Genomic DNA, 18,696 nt, shown 5'->3' on the forward strand with positions numbered 1-18,696 from the left:
GCAGATTGTTATATTGATGAAGTCTAAACACTGGGAGAAGTGTTGGAGCCCTTTTTATTTATTTAAAATAGTTAAGTGTAAATGGACAAGTGAAAAGTGAAGTACAAATGATCTTTTCATTTATAATGGAAAAAGGTTACAAAAATCCTAGCCTAGCAAGTTTACATCCCTAGCTAAAGCAGCTATCCTAGAGTGATAGGTTTGCATGATAGTGAAAATTCGGCTTGGTTTTTCCAAGGCGATGTTGTTGTTGGCTAGTTGGGCTTTAAAGTCCTCTACATCTTGGTTAACCCTCTTTACTTCTTCAATCTTTTGGTAGAGCTTGCTCGATAGGGCCATTTGCTCTTCTCCTTGTAACACTTTACTCGGTTGGCTTGCCTTTCAACCTAAAGATGCTGATCCCTCAAATTCTCGAAGAAAAAGTACAAAGACTCATATTGGACCTTCGACATTTGTTGAGCCTTGAACAACTCAGTGAGGCTTTTCTCAGTATCCTGAAGTACCTTGTTGAGCCTTGTACCGTGAGGTCCCTCTGTATTCACTCCTGGAAAACTTTGCGCAGATCTCGAAAACGTTGAGGCTCAAAGAGATGCCTTGGAGACCTCAGCTTTGTTCTGATTTGCTCGAACTCCCTGACGAGTTTAGGCAAAAAAGCCATGGCAGGAACGAATGCTAAGGGAGGAGGCATTAATCCAGCACCCCAGAGGCAGCATCAGTGGAGGCAGCCTTAGGTGAGATGGTTGGAGGAGCCTCAGTCACAGTTGTCTTCCTAGGCCTAGGAATAGGGATCCTTGTGACTCTAGAAGCTTTGGGAGGTTGAGGAAGGATAACCTTAAGCACTGTGGACTGAAGAGACTTGCACAAGCCCTCCCCAAAAGGCTGTTTTAAAACAAGAGAAGAGTAAGTTGGTGGCTTGGTCTATAACTAAACTAAAGAAAGAGCAGAAAAGAAAAAACTTATATACCTAAGCTGAACCTTGAGCTTTGGGATGAGGAACCTCTGTTGTTGCTGCTGCCTTGGGAGAAGTAGGTTGCCTGGCCTAAGAGAGAGCTTGATGAGTTATAGGGCTAGTTACCTTTGAGACAATAGGTATCTCAGGGACTATGGGTTCCCCAAAAGTTATTGCTGATTGATGGATGGTCTCGTGCACTAGAGAAGACTAGCAAAAGACATTACAGATTGTAAGTTAACCAAGAACTGGAAAAGAAAATTTAAAGAAGAACCGGAGAAGGAAGAATGACTTATAGAGGTGATGTCATCCTTCATGTAGTGAAACATCTCCCCAGTTGTTGGATTAAACTGGAAAGTGTGAGTCACCACCATAGCCGAATGAGGAATGGAAGAGGTAGAGCCTGAGGTTTACCCGACTTGAGGTGTAGATGCACCACCCCTTGCCTGGAAAATAATAGAAGTAAGTGTTAGTTTTGAAACTTAGAAAAAAAAACACAACTTGACCAGTGTTGAGAGATAATAGTATACCTCTGAGGGCTTGGCCCGAGATGCACCGATCAGGCAGGAAAAGAAGAAGGCTCAAACTGGGAAGTTCCCTCTGCTCTGGTATCATATTTCAAGAAAACAACAAAGACTTAGCGATGACCTATTTGTCTTCTTGTTTCACTTTTGCACCCAGCTACGCCTCTTTAGGAGTGGGGGCAGGTTTCTCAGTGGCTTGGGGTCCTGATTACAAGACGAAATAGGGAATTAGTTCAGAACTTAGCAAAACCAAAATTGAAAAAGAAAAAAGTCAAGATGGAGTCACTTACTAGAAGACTTCTGTTTTTCCCTACCCACTTTAACTAGATGGACAGAAGAGGGTTTAGAGCCAGTTATTGTTCCCCTCCCAAGGGCAGGTTTTTACGCGTTCCTCATCTGTCTGCCACTGGAAACACCACTTCCCGTCCAACTTGCATGTGTTAAGCATGCCGCCAACATTCATCCTGAGTCAGAATCGAACTCTCCATGAGATTCATAGTTGCATTACTTACAGCCATGTAAGGCAAGCTGAGCTTGGGGCTTCTCCTCAAGCTCAGATTCCAAAGATTCCATTACAAGCCCAACGAGGGGCCCTTGTCTCTACTTCAGGCCCAACATCGGCCTCTGATTCACTAAAGAGCTCCGAGATGTCCCTAGCATCCCCGGTATCTTAGCTGAAACTTACTCATTGCCTTGCTGCTTCCGCAGCAGCTTCTTGGAGAACCAAGGCATATGCAACCTCATTGCCTTGCTGCTTCCGCAGTGGATATCCACTTCTTCAATGTTGCCTTGGGCTGTAAATCATAAAAAGGGGTTAGCTAACCATAGACTACAAAACATCATCTAGAAAAGGAAGATAAAAGCAATGTGATTTACCTATTAGTAGAAGCTGGTTCTTTTGGTTGATTGCCTCCTTCCAGTTCTCGAATTCATTATTCTTAGGGAGATATTTGAAGAAGACTTGCCCAAAGAGTTGATTGGGGGCTTCCTTAATGTCCCTATCATACTTTTTTGACCACTTGGCCTCCTACCAAGTGGTGAATTGGGAAGTGCACTCGAAGTTCAAGGCCACGAGCTTATGAGCAATCCTGCTCATCACTTCGAGGTTGTGCCGAGTTCCCCGAAAAGTCACCTCAGAGGGAGAGCGGAGGCGATATGAGGTCCCATAATGAATAATCTCGAAGAAATGCACTGGGATTGCCTGCCTAAACCCTAGTTGTATACCACAGACGTTGGGGTGGTAAACTTCTAGCCCTTACTCATACCCAACTCTGTCACTGCTGACTCCTCAAGCCAGGTCCATCTTTTGGATGCAGCTGATGAATTTCTCTTTGCACAAGCTTCTGACATCCTCCCCGAATAAATCTTGGAAAATTTGGTCAGAGAACCAGAGGTACCTCCTGAGCACAGAGGCACCCCACTCTAAATCTGCCTGAGTCCGACAGACTCTGAAAAAATAAAGGCAGATGAGTGTAAAATGGTTGATGATGAGAGCCTCTGCCAAGATAAGGGCTGGAGCCCTTGAGGAATTTCAGGTTAGTTGTTCGAAAGTCGGGGAAGTACCATTGGAGCCAAAGTTGCACCATCTAGATGGCCCTATTGACGTTCGTCTTGAATGGCTCACCCTTGGTCATTTTGTGGGGAAGGTAGTAGATGTGTGCTTGGATGAAGGGCCCCGTGGCAACATCGTCGAATGAATGCAGTGCCTCCACCAAAGGGATCCACTCCAGCTTCACTTCCTTCGACTTGTCAGGGAACACATGTTTGTTCAACCAGTAAAGGATGAAGTACATGTGTTCCTGGGCCCTATTTGCAGTAGGAGAAGACGGGCTGAACATTTTCTTCGCGAAGGGAATGAAGCCCTCGAACGACGTCTTATCACTCTCGAACGTGGAGAAATTGTACTCCAAGTGGGTGATTGACTCGAAGGCATCTGAGCTTTCAGCTGTCGAGCGAAAGAAAGAGGACCAATGGTGTGTGACATCCACATACCTACCCGAGGGCCTCAGGCTGAATACCTAAGCCTTGTCCAAGACTCTGGGAGTCATGGGATCTATTCTGAAGTCGAATGTATTAGTCCCGTAGTTCCAGAAAATGAGTGCAGTGGCCATAAGGTCAGGCTTGGCTGAGACAGTGACCCTGGACATCATGATAAGCTAGTATATGCCATTTCCATCCATTTCTGCTTCTAGATGGGCTCAAGCTTATCCACCCACTATGACCAAGCCTCGTCCTTCATCAAAGGGAAGCACCTTCTGGAATTCGACCACTTGGAGGCAGAAATCCTGGCCTCGGTGGAATTGGGGTTGGGGGTGAACCAATTGGCAGTGGGCATGTTATTCTCCACTGCAATTGGGACTCGGGCAATCCAGGCAGCCCCATGGAGTGTACGTTTCCCTCTTTGAAGAAAATGAACAGGTTCAGGTTAGCCTGAGAGCGATGAAGACCATTGAGACGGCGGTGTAGATTGACGATTCCCTCTCCGGACTCGTATGCAGGGTTTGATTTAGAGGCCATGGTTGAAGCAAAAGAGTAAGAAAGGGTTGAGAATGCAATAGTTTAGAGAATTCTGGAAATTCAGAGAGATGGATGATGAGTCAATATTATATTATATATTTTACCCTATTTTTAGTACTAGTTTATTGATTATTTTGGTAGAATTTTGATACTTTGCTTTATATTTTCAACATAGGACATTCGACTTCCTCTGGAGTAGAACGTGATCAAATGGAAAAATTCTGGAGTGATTCAAATTGGAGGACGTTCATGTGTCTCTTTCCATCTTTGTATCAAAATTTGGGATTTTTCTACCAAGCGGTTATTTTCTGGCAATCAAATAAAGATGCAGTGCGCGTTGCTGAAAAGTGATGTTTCTGGGCTTAAACTGAGTTTTTGGAGCCCAAGATGACCTCAGATGGTTTCGTGGCATTTTGGAGAATTGTTCAGAATAGTTCCAGCTTTAAACACAATTATTTTTGGGCCAGTTTTGGAGCTGATTTGGGTCCAAAACGTGGTTGTGCAGATTTTTGGGCGAATTTACCAAGTTAATTTAGGATTATGTTTCCTATTTTATTTCAATTTATTAGGTTTCCTAGTTTTATTCTAAGACCTTTTACTAGGAGGATTTTAATTAGAGTAGTATAAATAAGGCTTGTTAGCCATTAGGGTTTTTTAGGCAACATTGGAGGAGAACGCACGCACTATTTGGAGAATTGCTTTTGACGATTCAAGTTTATTTTCAAGGTGTTTTCTATCCATGTTTTTAATAATATTTTGTTTTATGGTTGTTCGTAGCTAATTTTCATTTGCTAGGGCGATGCCTTGAGCCTTAGCATGAATACGTAGTTTTTATTTAATTGCTTATGATATTATGCATGCATGCTTTGAATTATTAATCAATGTGCTTTAAACTGTCTCTATATCTTAATGCTTAGCTACCATTAGGATGTTTAGATAAGTAATCGAATGCAATTCGGTCGGAATGCCACCGGGGAATTGAGTATTGCTTCTTGTGATTGATAGTTGTAATTTCACCTAGGGCGAATGCCATATCTTAGGGGTTGCAAGGTTTTTCAAAGGGTTTTCACAAAGCGTAATGAGTCATGCATGTTTATATTTGATATGAATGCCACATACGGATTGCATGTTTGATATACGTTTTAGCTTAAATGCCACAAGTAGAATATGCATAAGGAAAACCTAACCTTCAATGTTGCATGGGTAATTCATAAGTAATTGGTAAATCTACATAGGATTATTAAGGGGACGGCGGAACCCTAGGTTTTTACAATTTGGTTTTCAAAACTATTTTCTTTTGTTTTCATTACTTTGTCAATTTATTTATTTGTTTTAATTTAAAATTCGTTTTTAATATTCTAGGTCATAAAATCAACTTTTTCCAATCTTTGTTTTTAAATAATTAATTAAGATTTGGTATTTACATAAATTATTCATTCAATCCTTGCGGAAACGACCTTGCTTGAGCCGTTTATACTACAACTACCTTGTTCTCTTGCAAGTATTTTGTGTGTTTTTATCCCTATTTTGGCAGGTGGTAAAATCTTTATCAATGGATTTGCTGGAAGTGATGGCCGAAGAAATTTAAATGGAAGTTATTTAACGGACATTTAGTTGACGTTTGAGATTGTGGGTTAGTGCAAAGGTTTACTCGAAAACAATTGAATAAATAGCAAGCGTCCCAAGTTAAAGCATTCGGTTAATTTTAATTTTAATCATTATTAATGTCTCGGTTAACAGACTTGACAATGATTAAAGGGGGCACTGTTTGGGCTTATATTTAACATTGGACTTTGTAACAATGAAGGCCCAAAGATGCAAAAGCAAAGGGAGACTTGCCTGAGAGGCTCGAAGTAAATTGAGAGCCATTTCAACCAAAGCATAGGCCACATGCCTATGATTGAAGTGATGGGTGATAAAGAACAACTCACCACCAGCCAAAAAGCACTTTTCAAGGGCATGACAAGTAAATAAGTGATGACTCACTACCCTCCGAAAGTTATCAGCTAAAGGCAGAGTTGAGACAGTCGGGCCAAATTGTCTATAAATGTTGAGACATGCACAAGAGATAAGGACACTCAACCAACCAATCAAAAGACATACAAACTCTGCTCTCAAGCCAGTTCGTACCCAAAAAGCTAAATTTTGTTCAGATCCAGTCCCTTTTAGCTATAGTTCCCTCATAGAAAGCCATCTTTTGTCAAGATTAGAAGCTCTGTTACCTTCCCTTAGTGTTGTAGTATCGATTCCCTCTAGTAAAACCTATTTACTTTTCATCCCTCACCGCATACAAACCCTTGTAAACACAAAGAGAGGTGGCTGCAAGAAGTTGAACCTTGCCCGACAAGGTTAAATCTTGCCTGAGTCTCTCTTCTTTGTACTTACATTTAGTAGATCTGTCGTTTAATGTACTTTCCTTCATGTATTTAAGTCACTTTCAACTGTTTTCTACTTAAGAGTTCCATTTATGTTCGAATCTAGTTAAGTTATTAAGCGTGTTTTCATTAAAGTAAACTTTTATCAAGAAGACTGTTGGAAGGGCCTTGAACCCCCTTCATTTCGGACATACAAAACTATGAATTAAAAGTCCTTCTTTAAAAGGCAAGAAAAGAATTTAATGCAGACTTAACCCATCTGTGACAATCCTTTGATAAACAAGAAGTCTAAGTAACGTGGGACACAAGTAACCAACTTAACTCACTTCCATTCAACAATCTGTTATAAAGATAACAGTGGCATGCCCAGATCCTTGTTAGTTTTGATTGTGAGCCTCAAGGCCTACACCAAAGGCCCCACAAGGGCACCTTTCAAACTAACTATAAACTCATCTTGCAGTACACCAAACAGCAAGATCTTGCCCGACAAGCAAGAAAGAGCCATTTCCTTGGAGAGCTGTGCAAGGGACCAGGTCCAGAAATCCTGCCCAAACACAAATGTTGGGATTTTAAATGGGGTTTCTGTGCATAAAACTCGTACCTTTAATTATGATCCTCCTTTAATTTAATTACAAGCTTTATGTTTCAAATTTTTGTTATGCAAAATCACAATTTCTGTTGCCAGCTTAATGCAAATTGGTTTCTTCCGTCCGAGGCATCTCTCAAGCGTACCCTTATTCAAATGTTAATTTTTGAGCTACTTGAAGATCATTGTCGGTGAGTCTCTTCAGCAGCTTCTAGTGACGAAGACCAGGCTAAGTTTCCAGAATGTAACAAGCATGAAACTAGTTTGCAGCCTTTTTCAGGAAGATGTGGTCCTGCTGTAGCTTGCCAAGAAAATATGTCAAGTTCTCAAGCAGGCCAGGGAATTGAAATTACTCTATTATCCTCATCTTCTCTAAGGAGTTCTGAGTGTGTTAATGATGCAGGCTTGGTTCTCCAGGAACTTTTAGAGCCAGGAGCCACCCCCGCCTCACTCTTTGGAGAATATCAATCATTTGAACAAAAATCATCTTTTTACCGTCTTAATGGAGCTATATCACTGATGGAGGTAACATGATTTATTCTTGTTCTGTTGGGAACAATATTCGTTTTTACTATTAGATAGTTGGGATTGAAAAGTTGGGATTGAAAAGCATGAGCATGATTAATGTTGGCTTTTGGGCTTTGGAGTTCTTTTGGGTGTTGCTTTTTAGTTCATGTGTGTGTTTGGGAGAGAGGTATTGGAAACGCCATGTTATAGGTTTTGTTTACATCTTTTGCTTAAAAACTACTTTTAAATGATTGTCTTCTTTTCTTTTCTTTTTTTTTTTTTTTTTGTTTTTTTTTTTTTTTAAAAGAGAAATTGGAGTATCAGTCCCTTACATTTGGCCTAATTGGAGCTTTGGTCTCTTACATTTGGTCTAATTGGAGCTTTGGTCTCCAAACTAAAAATCTGTTAGTATTTGTCCCTAAACATGTTACAACATGGAGCAATGATCATTTTGGGTAACTTCGTTAAAAAATTTCTTCAAACTAAAACATTTAAAGTGCAATTAAGGTAGGGAAGTTCTAATGGAGTTACCCAAAAGGACTATTGGTCCACGTTGTTGATGAGTAGATTTTATATTATATCTTTAACCCTATTCTTAGTATATTTTAGTTAATATTTTGGAAGAATTTTGACACTTTGAATTGTATTTCTAATATAGGACTTTCAACTTCCTCTGAAGCAAAACATGGTCAAATGGATGAATGTTGGAGTAATTCCAGTTGGAGGATGTTTGTGAGTCACTTGGCTTGATCGTATCAAAATTTGGAATTTTTCTACCTAGCGGTGATTTTCTGGCAATAAAATAAAGGAGCGATGTGCAGTGCTGAAATAGTGACGTTTTGGGCTTGAAGTGCGTTTTTGGAGCCCATAATAACCTCGGATGGGTTCGTGACCTTCTGGAGATGTGTTTAGAACGTCTTGATCTTCAAAACAACGTGGGCCATATTTGGAGGATATTTGAGGCTAAAACGTGGCTGGACAATTGCTTGGCAGATTCTCCTAACTTAATTAGGACTTTTTTTTTTTAAAGATATTTCCTTATTATTTGGTTTCCTAGTTGGAATAAAAGACCTGGTTCTTGGGGATTGTGGTTTAGGCGTAGGGTATAAGATTTTGGCCGGCCACAATTTTGTGGATACGCTTTCTTTTATGCAACTTTGAAGACAGAAGAATTGCTAGGGTTTTTCAAAGGCTTTCAGATTTTCTACTCCAAGGTGCTTTCATTCTTATTCACTCTAATGATATTTTCTTTGATTTTTATTATGATTATGTGTAACTAATTCCTTTGCGCCATGAGTCTTAGCATGAATATGTGATTTTATTAATTTTCTTATGAATGGATGCATGCTTGCTTTGAATTATTAATCACCGCGATTAAAACTATCTATATATTTTAATGATTGATCACCATTAGGATATTTAGATAAGTAATTTGATACAATTTATGTTGGAACATCACCCTGAAATTGAGGAGGGCTTATTGTGATTGTAATTGTAAGTTCACTTAAGGCGAACATCACACTCTTAAGGGTTACATGGTTTTTCAAAGGGTTTTCACGAAACTTAATGAGTCTTACATGTTTATATTTGATTTGAACATCACAGACGGATTGCATGTTAGATATACGTTTTCGCTTGAACATCACAAGGAAAATATGCATTAGGAAAACCTAACCTTCAAAGCATATATGTGGAAATTCATAAGTAATTGATAGAATTGCATAGGATTGTGACGGCTAAACCCTAGATTTCTCTAAATTGTTAATTTTAAAAATGTTTTTCTTCTTTGCTGCCATTATTTCCAAATTTCCAATTTCTTTTATTGTTTATCTAATCTTTTCAAATTCATAAATCTCAAATCTTTGATAAAATCTATTTTAATAATTAATTAAGAGTTAGTTTAATTACAAATTAGTCAAACAATTTTTTAGGACAACGACCTTGCAAGAGCATTTATACTACAATTACCTTGTATTCTAGCAAGTATTTTCAGTGATTTTAACCCTATTTGTGCAGGTACTAAAAATGCTATCAGTTGTGATAAGTTCGAACACCATTACTCACATATTTTCAATTCAAGGACCATGCTTCCAACATATCTCATTTTAATTTGGGTTTTAATTTTCTTTTAACCAGTAAATACTTTGAGAATCATTTCTATCATTATTAAAAAATCGCAGATTTATGTAGACCTGTGATGCAGGCTGGTACACTTTGTTTTTGTTTTTTTGGTTTTTGGTTCCCTTATGGGCAGAGAACTATATAGGACAAAAAATGTATTGTAAATGGATCATTTTACATAGTTTCGTTTTAAGAGAGTACAATACTTGCACTTACCATTTGTTTCATTACAGGACGACACCAAAACTGGGGAGCAGTTCGCTTTTTGCCTACAGGAGACTCTGGTTTTCAGCAAATAACTGGAATTACATCTCAAACTTGTGACATTGAGCATACATCAAGAGCTTATGGCGTTGAGACTGACTTTAACTTGGCGCAAGCGGAAAATGGAAACACTGATTCATCCCCTAAACTATCAATGTGTGTCTCTGACCAATCTGAATATATAGCGGTCATTGAGAACCATCCAGTTGGGGAAGGTTTGGGTTCGAGTCAGAAAGAAGAAATGGATGTAAACCATTCTCATTCTGTGGAAAACGTCACATGTTTAATAGATGTCCTTGTTTCTGCTCCAAGCAAGATACAGGACGCTTCCATTATAGAATTAGAAGGTTCTCAAGATCATGTGCATGACGGGAACGAAAATGGAGATTCTCAAGACCATGATGCTTTCCATGATGGCAACGGAAGTTGTCAAGACCATAATCAGGTGCATGATGGCAACAAAAATGGAGGTTCTGAAGACCATGGTAAGGTGCATGATGGCAAAAATGGAGGTTCCCAAGACCATGATATAGTGCTGGATGCCAACGAAAATAGAGGTTCTCAAGACCATGATAGATTGCATCATGGCAACAAAACTACAGGTTTTCAAGACCATGATAAGGTGCATGATGTCAACGTAAATGGAGCTTCTCAAGACCATGATAAGGTACAGGATGGCAACGAAATTGGAGGCTCTCAAGACCATGATAAGGTGCTTGATGGCTACGAAAATGGAGCTTCTCAAGACCATGATAAGGTGCTTGATGGCTACGAAAATGGAGCTTCTCAAGGCCATGATGAGGTGCAGGATGGCAACGAAAATGGTGGCTTTCAGGACCATGATAAGGTGCAAGATGGCAACAGAAATGGAGCTTCTGAACACCACGGCATGGTGCAGGAAGCGGCTCCAATTCCCTCGTGCCAAGAAAATCCTGATGTACAAATGGATCAAGACTCCGATATGGTAGACAACAGGACAGTCTCATGTGATGATGATGTTCAAATGTCCGATGGACCAACGCCTGATGATGGTCTGATGCCCGAGTCGCTAGAGCAACCCGCTGCAAAAAGGCTGCGGCGTACACCTCCAGTTTAAGGGGATAAATGTGTCACAAGAAGCCTTGTTGAAGATTGTAAGTCGTGAGGCCACCAATGCTCTTTTTGCAAGTATTTTGATAGTTATTTCAGGCCAAAGAAAAGGTATTTGGATAGGTATTTGACTTGAATGGTCTGTCCATATGAGGTATGTGGGATGCATTTAGAGAAGAACAGTTGGGTAATAGGATGCCTTTGATCTAAAATGTTAGTGAATTTATTCGTTCGAAGAAGAAGAAAAAAAAACTTTGATTTAATCTAACTGAATGGTGAGGTTCTCTGCATCTTCAAGGGTGACCGGTAAAATTTATACCGCGAAAAATGTGTCATGTTTAACAGACGTGTTTGGACCAATGTGCCCAACACATCTCAGCCTTGGACCACATGTTGGCGCTCGAGTTCAACCTACAAACGTTGATATACTTAATTATTACGATCTGGTGATATTCCTCTTCACTTGTAAGTGAGACGTTTTAGGTTCGAATCTTGTAAATGACTAATTAGATGTCTGTAGAAAATATGGAAGAGAATGTTTTGTGGAAAATATGGAAGAGAATGCTTTTTCTCATTAATTTTTCTCTACAAGATTACAAGGATATATATACATGATACAAATGTGTAGGTAGGACAAGGTAGCCGTCCTAGTGTGTAGGTAGGACAAGGTAGGACGGCTGTAGAGGACAAGGTAGCCGTCCTAGTGTGTAGGTAGGACAAGGTAGGACGGCTGTAGGACGGCTTGACGGCTGTAGGACGGCTTATTCTTCGAATAATAATATTATATACAATTACACAAGGACTCCAACCATATTCCTTATTTGTCTAACACTCCCCCTCAAGTTGGAGAGTGGATGTCAAGAACTCCCAACTTGCGTAACATACCCGAAAACTTTTCTTTCCCAAGAGGTTTGGTAAACAAGTCTGCCAACTGTTGTGCCGTACCCACATGCTTGGTCTCTATTGTGCCATCTACAATCTTATCTCGTATAAAGTGACAATCCATCTCAATGTGACGAGTTCGTTCATGAAAAACAGGATTGGCAGCTATATGTAACGCTGCTTGATTATCACAAAATAAAATGGAAGGACCATCCAAAGGAATGTTCAAATCCTTCAACAAAAAACGAAGCCAAACTATCTCACAACAAGCACCTGCCATGGCCCTATATTCCGCCTCTGCTGAAGAGAGCGAAACGGTTTTCTGTCGTTTCGTCCGCCAAGAAATCAAAGAACCGCCCAAGAATACACAATACCAGTAGTCGAACGGCGAGTGATAGGGCAACCTGCCCAATCAGAATCACAAAACGCAGTTAACTTGGTCTGGTTGTCAGAACGAAATAATAAACCTTGACCTGGAGTAGCCTTCAAATAACGAACAATACGAAGCGCAGCATCCATATGAGATATCCTTGGCTCGTGCATAAAACGGCTTAGAACATGCACAGAATAGGTGATATCCGGCCGAGTGATAGTGAGATATATTAACCGACCTACTAATCGTCGATACTTTTCAGGATCCTTGAGAAGTTCTCCTTTATCAGATAATTTTGTGTCATCCATAGGAAAAGCAATGGGTGCTCCCAAAAAACCATAGTCCTTGAGAATCTCTAATGCATACGTGCGTTGAGAAATATAAATCCCTTGTTTGGAACGAGAAACCTCAATACCCAAAAAATATTTTAAATCACCAAGGTCTTTTATCCGAAAATGATCACGGAGAAAAGACTTCAGAGAATTAATGGCACTAGCATCATTGCCTGTAATCACAATATCATCCACATAAATGAGCAAAGCTGTGAAAGAAATACCAGACTTTTTAGTGAACAATGAATAGTCAGCTTTGGATTGTTGAAAACCGGCAGAAATGATGGCACTAGTGAATTTGGCAAACCATTGGCGAGAAGCCTGCTTAAGACCATAAAGTGACTTGTGAAGGCGACACACAAGATTCTCCCCCTGTCGCCGAAGACCAAGAGGATGAGACATATAGATTTCTTCATGTAAGTCACCATGTAAGAAAGCATTATTAACATCAAGCTGATGAAGAGACCAAGACTGACTAGCAGCAAGAGCAAGAAGACAACGCACCGTAATCATCTTAGCAGTAGGAGAAAAAGTGTCATGATAATCAATACCTTCAGCCTGAGTGAAGCCTTTAGCAACCAAACGAGCTTTGTAGCGGTCAATAGAGCCGTCGGAATTGTGCTTGAGTTTGTACACCCACTTACAACTAATGGGAATTTTGCCAGGAGGCAAGGAAGTTAAAGTCCAAGTACCATTAGCATGTAAAGCTTGAAGCTCCTCAGTTATAGCACGTTGCCAATTAGGGTCAATGGCAGCCTCGGCAAAGGAGGAAGGCTCCACAGTCCGACTTGTGTAGAACCGGGTTGCGAAGTCGAAGATGGGTGGGATGGCAAAATCACCTGCGAGCAAACGTAGTCTTTTAAATAGGATGGAGGTTTATGGGCACGGGAAGAAGTGCGGGGAAGGGGAGGATTGGTAGGTAGTGGGGGGGGGGGGGGGGTAGGGATGTCCGTGGGTAAAAGGGTGAAAGGTAAGGAATTAGCGGGGGGGGGGGGGGGGGGGGAGGAGGGGATGCCGAGAGGGCAGGGGCATGGGGAAGAACGGGTAATGGGGCAGCAAGGGAATCTGTGGGAGGCGTGGAAGGAGAGGAAGGTGGAGGAGGGTGAGGCGTCGGGGCAGGAAGGGGTGGGTTATATGTAAAGTCCAGAGGTGGTGGGATGGGTAGGGTAGGCGAAGAGGATGGGATAGGAGGGTGAGAAACGGCATAAGGGAAAGTAGTTTCGTGAAAGATGACGTCTCGACTAGTGAAAATGCGGTGATTGTCAAGATCGTAAAGGGTATAGGCCTTTTGTCCATGAGGATAACCGAGAAAAATGCAACAATGAGCCCGAGGGGAAAATTTGGTGGTGGGAGTGACAGAGGTGGCATATGCCAGACAACCAAAGACGCGGAAGTGGTCATAAGATGGGGTTTTCGAAAAGAGAACCTCAAATGGGGATTTATGATGGAGAAGACGAGTAGGGAGACGATTGATGAGATAAGTAACGGTAAGAACACATTCCCCCCAAAACTTGATAGGAAAATGGGATTGAAAACGAAGGGCGCGAGTGGTTTCAAGAAGATGACGATGTTTTCTTTCAACAACGCCATTTTGTTGGGGGGTATAAACACAAGAAGTTTGTAAAAGCACCCCATGATCAGAGAAAAAACTACGAAGAGATAAAAATTCACCACCATTGTCAGTACGAATGCATTGGATGGTAGTGCGGAATTGGGTAGTGACATAAGCAAAAAAATCCTTAATTAATTGTTGAGTGTCGGATTTATGTTTCATGAGGAAGACCCACGTAAAGCGAGAAAAATCATCCACAATGGTTAAGAAATAATGAGCACCAGAAAGAGAAGATTGACGATTCGGGCCCCAAATATCACAATGAATTAAAGCAAAAGGGAAAGTTGATGAAATTGAACTCAAAAGAAAAGGTTGACGAGTTTGTTTTGCCAACGGACAAACATCACAAATATGACTAGAATCAAAAGTACAATTAAGAGAGCTAGATGCTAAAGCTTGCAAACGAGTGGAGGAGGGGTGACCAAGACGCCTATGCCAGAGGGAGGAGGGGATGGTAATGATGTTGCAGAGAGGTTGACGGGTGGGGAGAGAAGAGGTAAGGGCCACAAGGTAATACAGATCGCCACGTCGCTTACCCACACCAATCATCGCCTTCGAAACCAAGTCCTTGGGCAAAATCAGTAGTGAGAACGGCATTGGCCTGAGGAGGGGTGGTGGTGTCACGTAGAGCAGCTAGAACACGGGAGTGCTGCTTGACAGAGAGGTCAGGCATGGCAAGCTGCAAGTCATGCAAAGTGGGCTGGGCCCCGTGCACTTGGTGGGTCGCTGGAGTAGAAGAGGAGGCGGGGGCCTGGGTGCCTTGCACGTGATAGGCCTGGGTGAAATTATGGGGCTGGGAAGCAGAAAACCGTGGTTGCCGGGGAGGACTGGAAGGTGCATGGCTGCGGGAAGAACTGGAAGCAGTGGCACGGCGCGGTGGTCGCCACGGTTGGCCATGGAGGGGATGGCCAACGGGATAGCCATGAAGTTTATGGCAGGTGTCTCGGGTATGATAATCAAAATTGTAGTAGGTGCAGTGGAGGGGAGGACGAGCAGATGAGGGACGGGACGGGCCACGAACAGCCATAGGAACGGCAAAGAAAGCTGCCGAAAAAAAAATTAGGGCTAGGGTTATAAACCTGCTTTGTATACCATGTAGAAAATATGGAAGAGAATGCTTTGTGGAAAATATGGAAGTGAATGCTTTTTCTCATTAATTTTTCTCTACAAGATTACAAGGATATATATACATGATACAAATGTGTAGGTAGGACAAGGTAGCCGTCCTAGTGTGTAGGTAGGACAAGGTAGGACGGCTGTAGAGGACAAGGTAGCCGTCCTAATGTGTAGGTAGGACAAGGTAGGACGGCTGTAGGACGGCTTGACGGCTGTAGGACGGCTTGACGGCTGTAGGACGGCTTGACGGCTATAGGACGGCTAGTGTGTAGGTAGGACAAGGTAGGACGGCTTGACGGCTGTAGGACGGCTTATTCTTCCAATAATAATATTATATACAATTACACAAGGACTCCAACCATATTCCTTATTTGTCTAACAATGTCAGATTAAGTTGTCTATTATGTGGCTTAACCGAACTTCTCCCTCCTCTTAGTGTAAAAATACATCATTGTACTAAAGGAAAAAACCTATAATCCATTGGAGTTGCTTAGATGTTTTTCTTTTCACTTATGTGCCTGGTAGAGATGCCCAAACTTGTTAACTTGTAAAAGAATAAACAACCGCAAGTAAGCCTAGAACCGGGAGCGGATGTCCCAATCAAAGGTTCTCTGACGGTCAAGTTACTAAGCAATATTAAACTCAAGCAATAGGCAAGAGAACAAGTACGAAAACATTGCGTCACCAGATATGAACCCTAAAAGGGTGTATTTATACTAGTGGAGGAGATGAGATTTTAGGACAGTATAATCCATATTAAACTGAAAGAATCCCAAAGGATATCTTGGAAGTAGATTTTGCATCCTCTTAGGACTATGATTATTTGCGGCACATGTCAATTCTTAGATTGTAAGGACTCTAAGATTATAGGAAACACGTTGATTCCTTGCTAAATTAGGTTCCTGAATCTTGCGGAACAAAAATGGTATATCTTAGCGAGGTTGACGAACTTCACCCACAGACTCCAGAACAGGATAATGGTGGCATCGCTGAATAGTTTAGCCAACTATGCAATGAAGGCTGTTGAGTCCGTCATCAAACTTCTGAGGTAGGCGTATTCTGATTTGTCTTACTCTGACAATAGAAAATTATGGTCCATAATTACCCCTAGCTAGGCATCGAAAATGACTTGGTCCCCTTAAAAATGGGTAGTTACCTAGAGATCAAGCATTTCAGAGTAAGCCGGAATACGTACGGTTTTCTTCTTTCAGAGCGTGGAGTCTCAACTTCGTTTCTTGTGAACTTTTGGCGTTCCAGATTCAGTCACACGATCTTGAATATTAAGAAGGAGAGGCAGCAATGATGAAAGAGTCATGTTACTTTTGCACATTGTTAACAAGGAGCAGCCCTCTATATCACTGAGCAATATTCGTTCTTCGAACACATGAATTTATAGGCAAAACTTTTCAGATTCAATGGTGAGATCTTCTGGCACATTGCTTTTAAATAGCTCCAATGTAACCATGGTTTTTCCTCTAGCTTAGCCTTCAGTTTTCATCATGAAACCTCCTTTTCTATTTCATGCCTTACATTCCAAACCCAATTCTCTCTTTGAAACTTCGATGATTAAGACTTTCAACCAAGAAACTTACCTTAGCCATATATGTCTTTGTCAAGCAAGATTAAGTGAAACAAAGATAAACCGTAACATTTCAATAGCCATTCCTTCTTGCAGTATGTTCCATAGCATTCATCCCTTGCCATCTTGCCAGCGACATCCTCCTCGTAGTCTTCACATAAGGGTTTAGCTTTAGAAGTGCGTCGAGATTCTTGAGAGGGTTATTTATCATTGGAGCCATCTTCATCTCTCTTCATTGGAGTCTTCTAACAACGACTGAACTTCATCAAAGTTAATGATCCCGGCCAAATCTGTTTTATAGCTTCCATATGAAAATTTGCAAGTTAAGGGTAAAGGCTTGTCTTCCCCAAGTAATTGTACCTTTTTTGCCCTGTTCATGAGACTTTATAACAAACATGTATTTACACGTTATAAACACTTGCAATTTTATTCATGTCATTTATCCTATTTGAATAAAATGTTGGAAATTTTTCCATCCCTTGCTTCCCAATCATGGAATAATCTGGTAATTCAACAAATTTCTTCAAAGTAATTTAACTTCGAAGTAATAAGTAATATAATAGAATATGAGCAAGCTTGTAGGCCGCAGACAGAGCTCAAAAGCCCCCTAAGTAACATTGATTCGGAAAAATGTTACCTCTCAAACTTGGTATCCATGAAGATACCCACTACGATTATCGAAGTACCACCTTACTCCGACATCGGGTCTAATGGCCATAAAAAATCCTTTTACTATATATTTTTCATAATTTATTTGTCAGATTAAAGATGAAAAAGTGATATGTCTTACCCAAAATGACTTCAGAGTCAAATAAGCGTTCGTTTCTCAATATGTTTTTTTGTTTGTTCACCTTGCCCCATTCCGGGTGAGAGGATTTTAGATATGGCTATAACTCAGAAAGGGCTTCCTTCTCAATCTTGATTGCTGGTTTGTCCCTAGTGACTCTTAAACAAAAGTTCGTTAGGGACTTGGTCACCTGCATGTGGATCGAAAACACTTTTCAAATCCTTTTGTCATACCCTATGTGCCGGACCAAAGTGTTTCCGATCGGACTACACTTAGTTGGCTTGGCTAAGGCAATTCCGCGTATCGGAGCTTTATTGGAATAAAATTCCTCTTGAGGATTTCCTAATCCAGATGCTTCATTCAGACCTGCTTAACATATGGTGTTGCAGAACTTACTTGACTTAGTACGCTAGTTTAGGATAAGAGTTATCATACCCAGGGTTGGGACTCAGAGCCACCCTTCAGATGATTCTCGGATCGCCTTTTGTGTTCATTCCCTCGAATGCATAGAGCATGGGTTTGAATGTTATAACTCATAACCCACAACCTTCAGGTTGCATAATCTTTTCGAGAGTTTGATGGTGCACTGGAGTTCTAAGTTAGGGGGCTATGTCCCATGTCCCCATGCCCGTTACCCGTCAACCATAATCGTGCTTGTTATGCTTCGGTTTTCCCAAACTGCTAACTAAACAATATGCGAAGTTTCCAAGTTCTGTGTTATTTAGGCTTTTTAGGTATTCTCATTACCGCAAAAAAAAAAAAAAAAAAAACTCTGAGAATAAAAAAAACTATGAGAATTCTTTTATTGAAAAAAGACTTGTGTTGACAAAGGGGGCGTGATTAATCCAAAAAGGATTGCTTACATAAAAAAATTTCATTGGGATCATTCTTTGACGAATAGCCTATGGTGAGGCGATACAAAAATAAGTTCTCTAGGGACTTGTCTACGTGTAGACGGCAACGTGTTAGGCATAGTATCGTATGAGCTTGGTGATGTTCCACCGCTTGGTAATCAGAGTTCCACCCATGCACTCAAGGTTGTAAGCAATATTAAGACTCAAGTAGTAGGTAAGAGAATAAGTA

The 18,696-nt window shown here is 40.9% G+C and overlaps 1 pseudogene across 1 annotated transcript in view; it reads left to right on the forward strand.

The window, feature by feature from the left end:
• LOC137716774 (uncharacterized) overlaps nt 1-10,987 on the forward strand; it is a 99,857-nt pseudogene extending 88,870 nt beyond the window's left edge. The window contains exons 3-4 of the transcript XR_015965628.1: nt 7,051-7,476; nt 9,813-10,987. The product of XR_015965628.1 is annotated as an uncharacterized LOC137716774 (transcript). The remainder of the gene's footprint in view (nt 1-7,050; nt 7,477-9,812) is intronic.
• Nucleotides 10,988-18,696: the final 7,709 nt, after the last annotated feature.

Source organism: Pyrus communis, chromosome 8 (assembly GCF_041283825.1).
Source record: "Pyrus communis isolate YQ-2024b chromosome 8, ASM4128382v1, whole genome shotgun sequence".
NCBI classification, from domain to species: Eukaryota; Viridiplantae; Streptophyta; class Magnoliopsida; order Rosales; family Rosaceae; genus Pyrus; species Pyrus communis.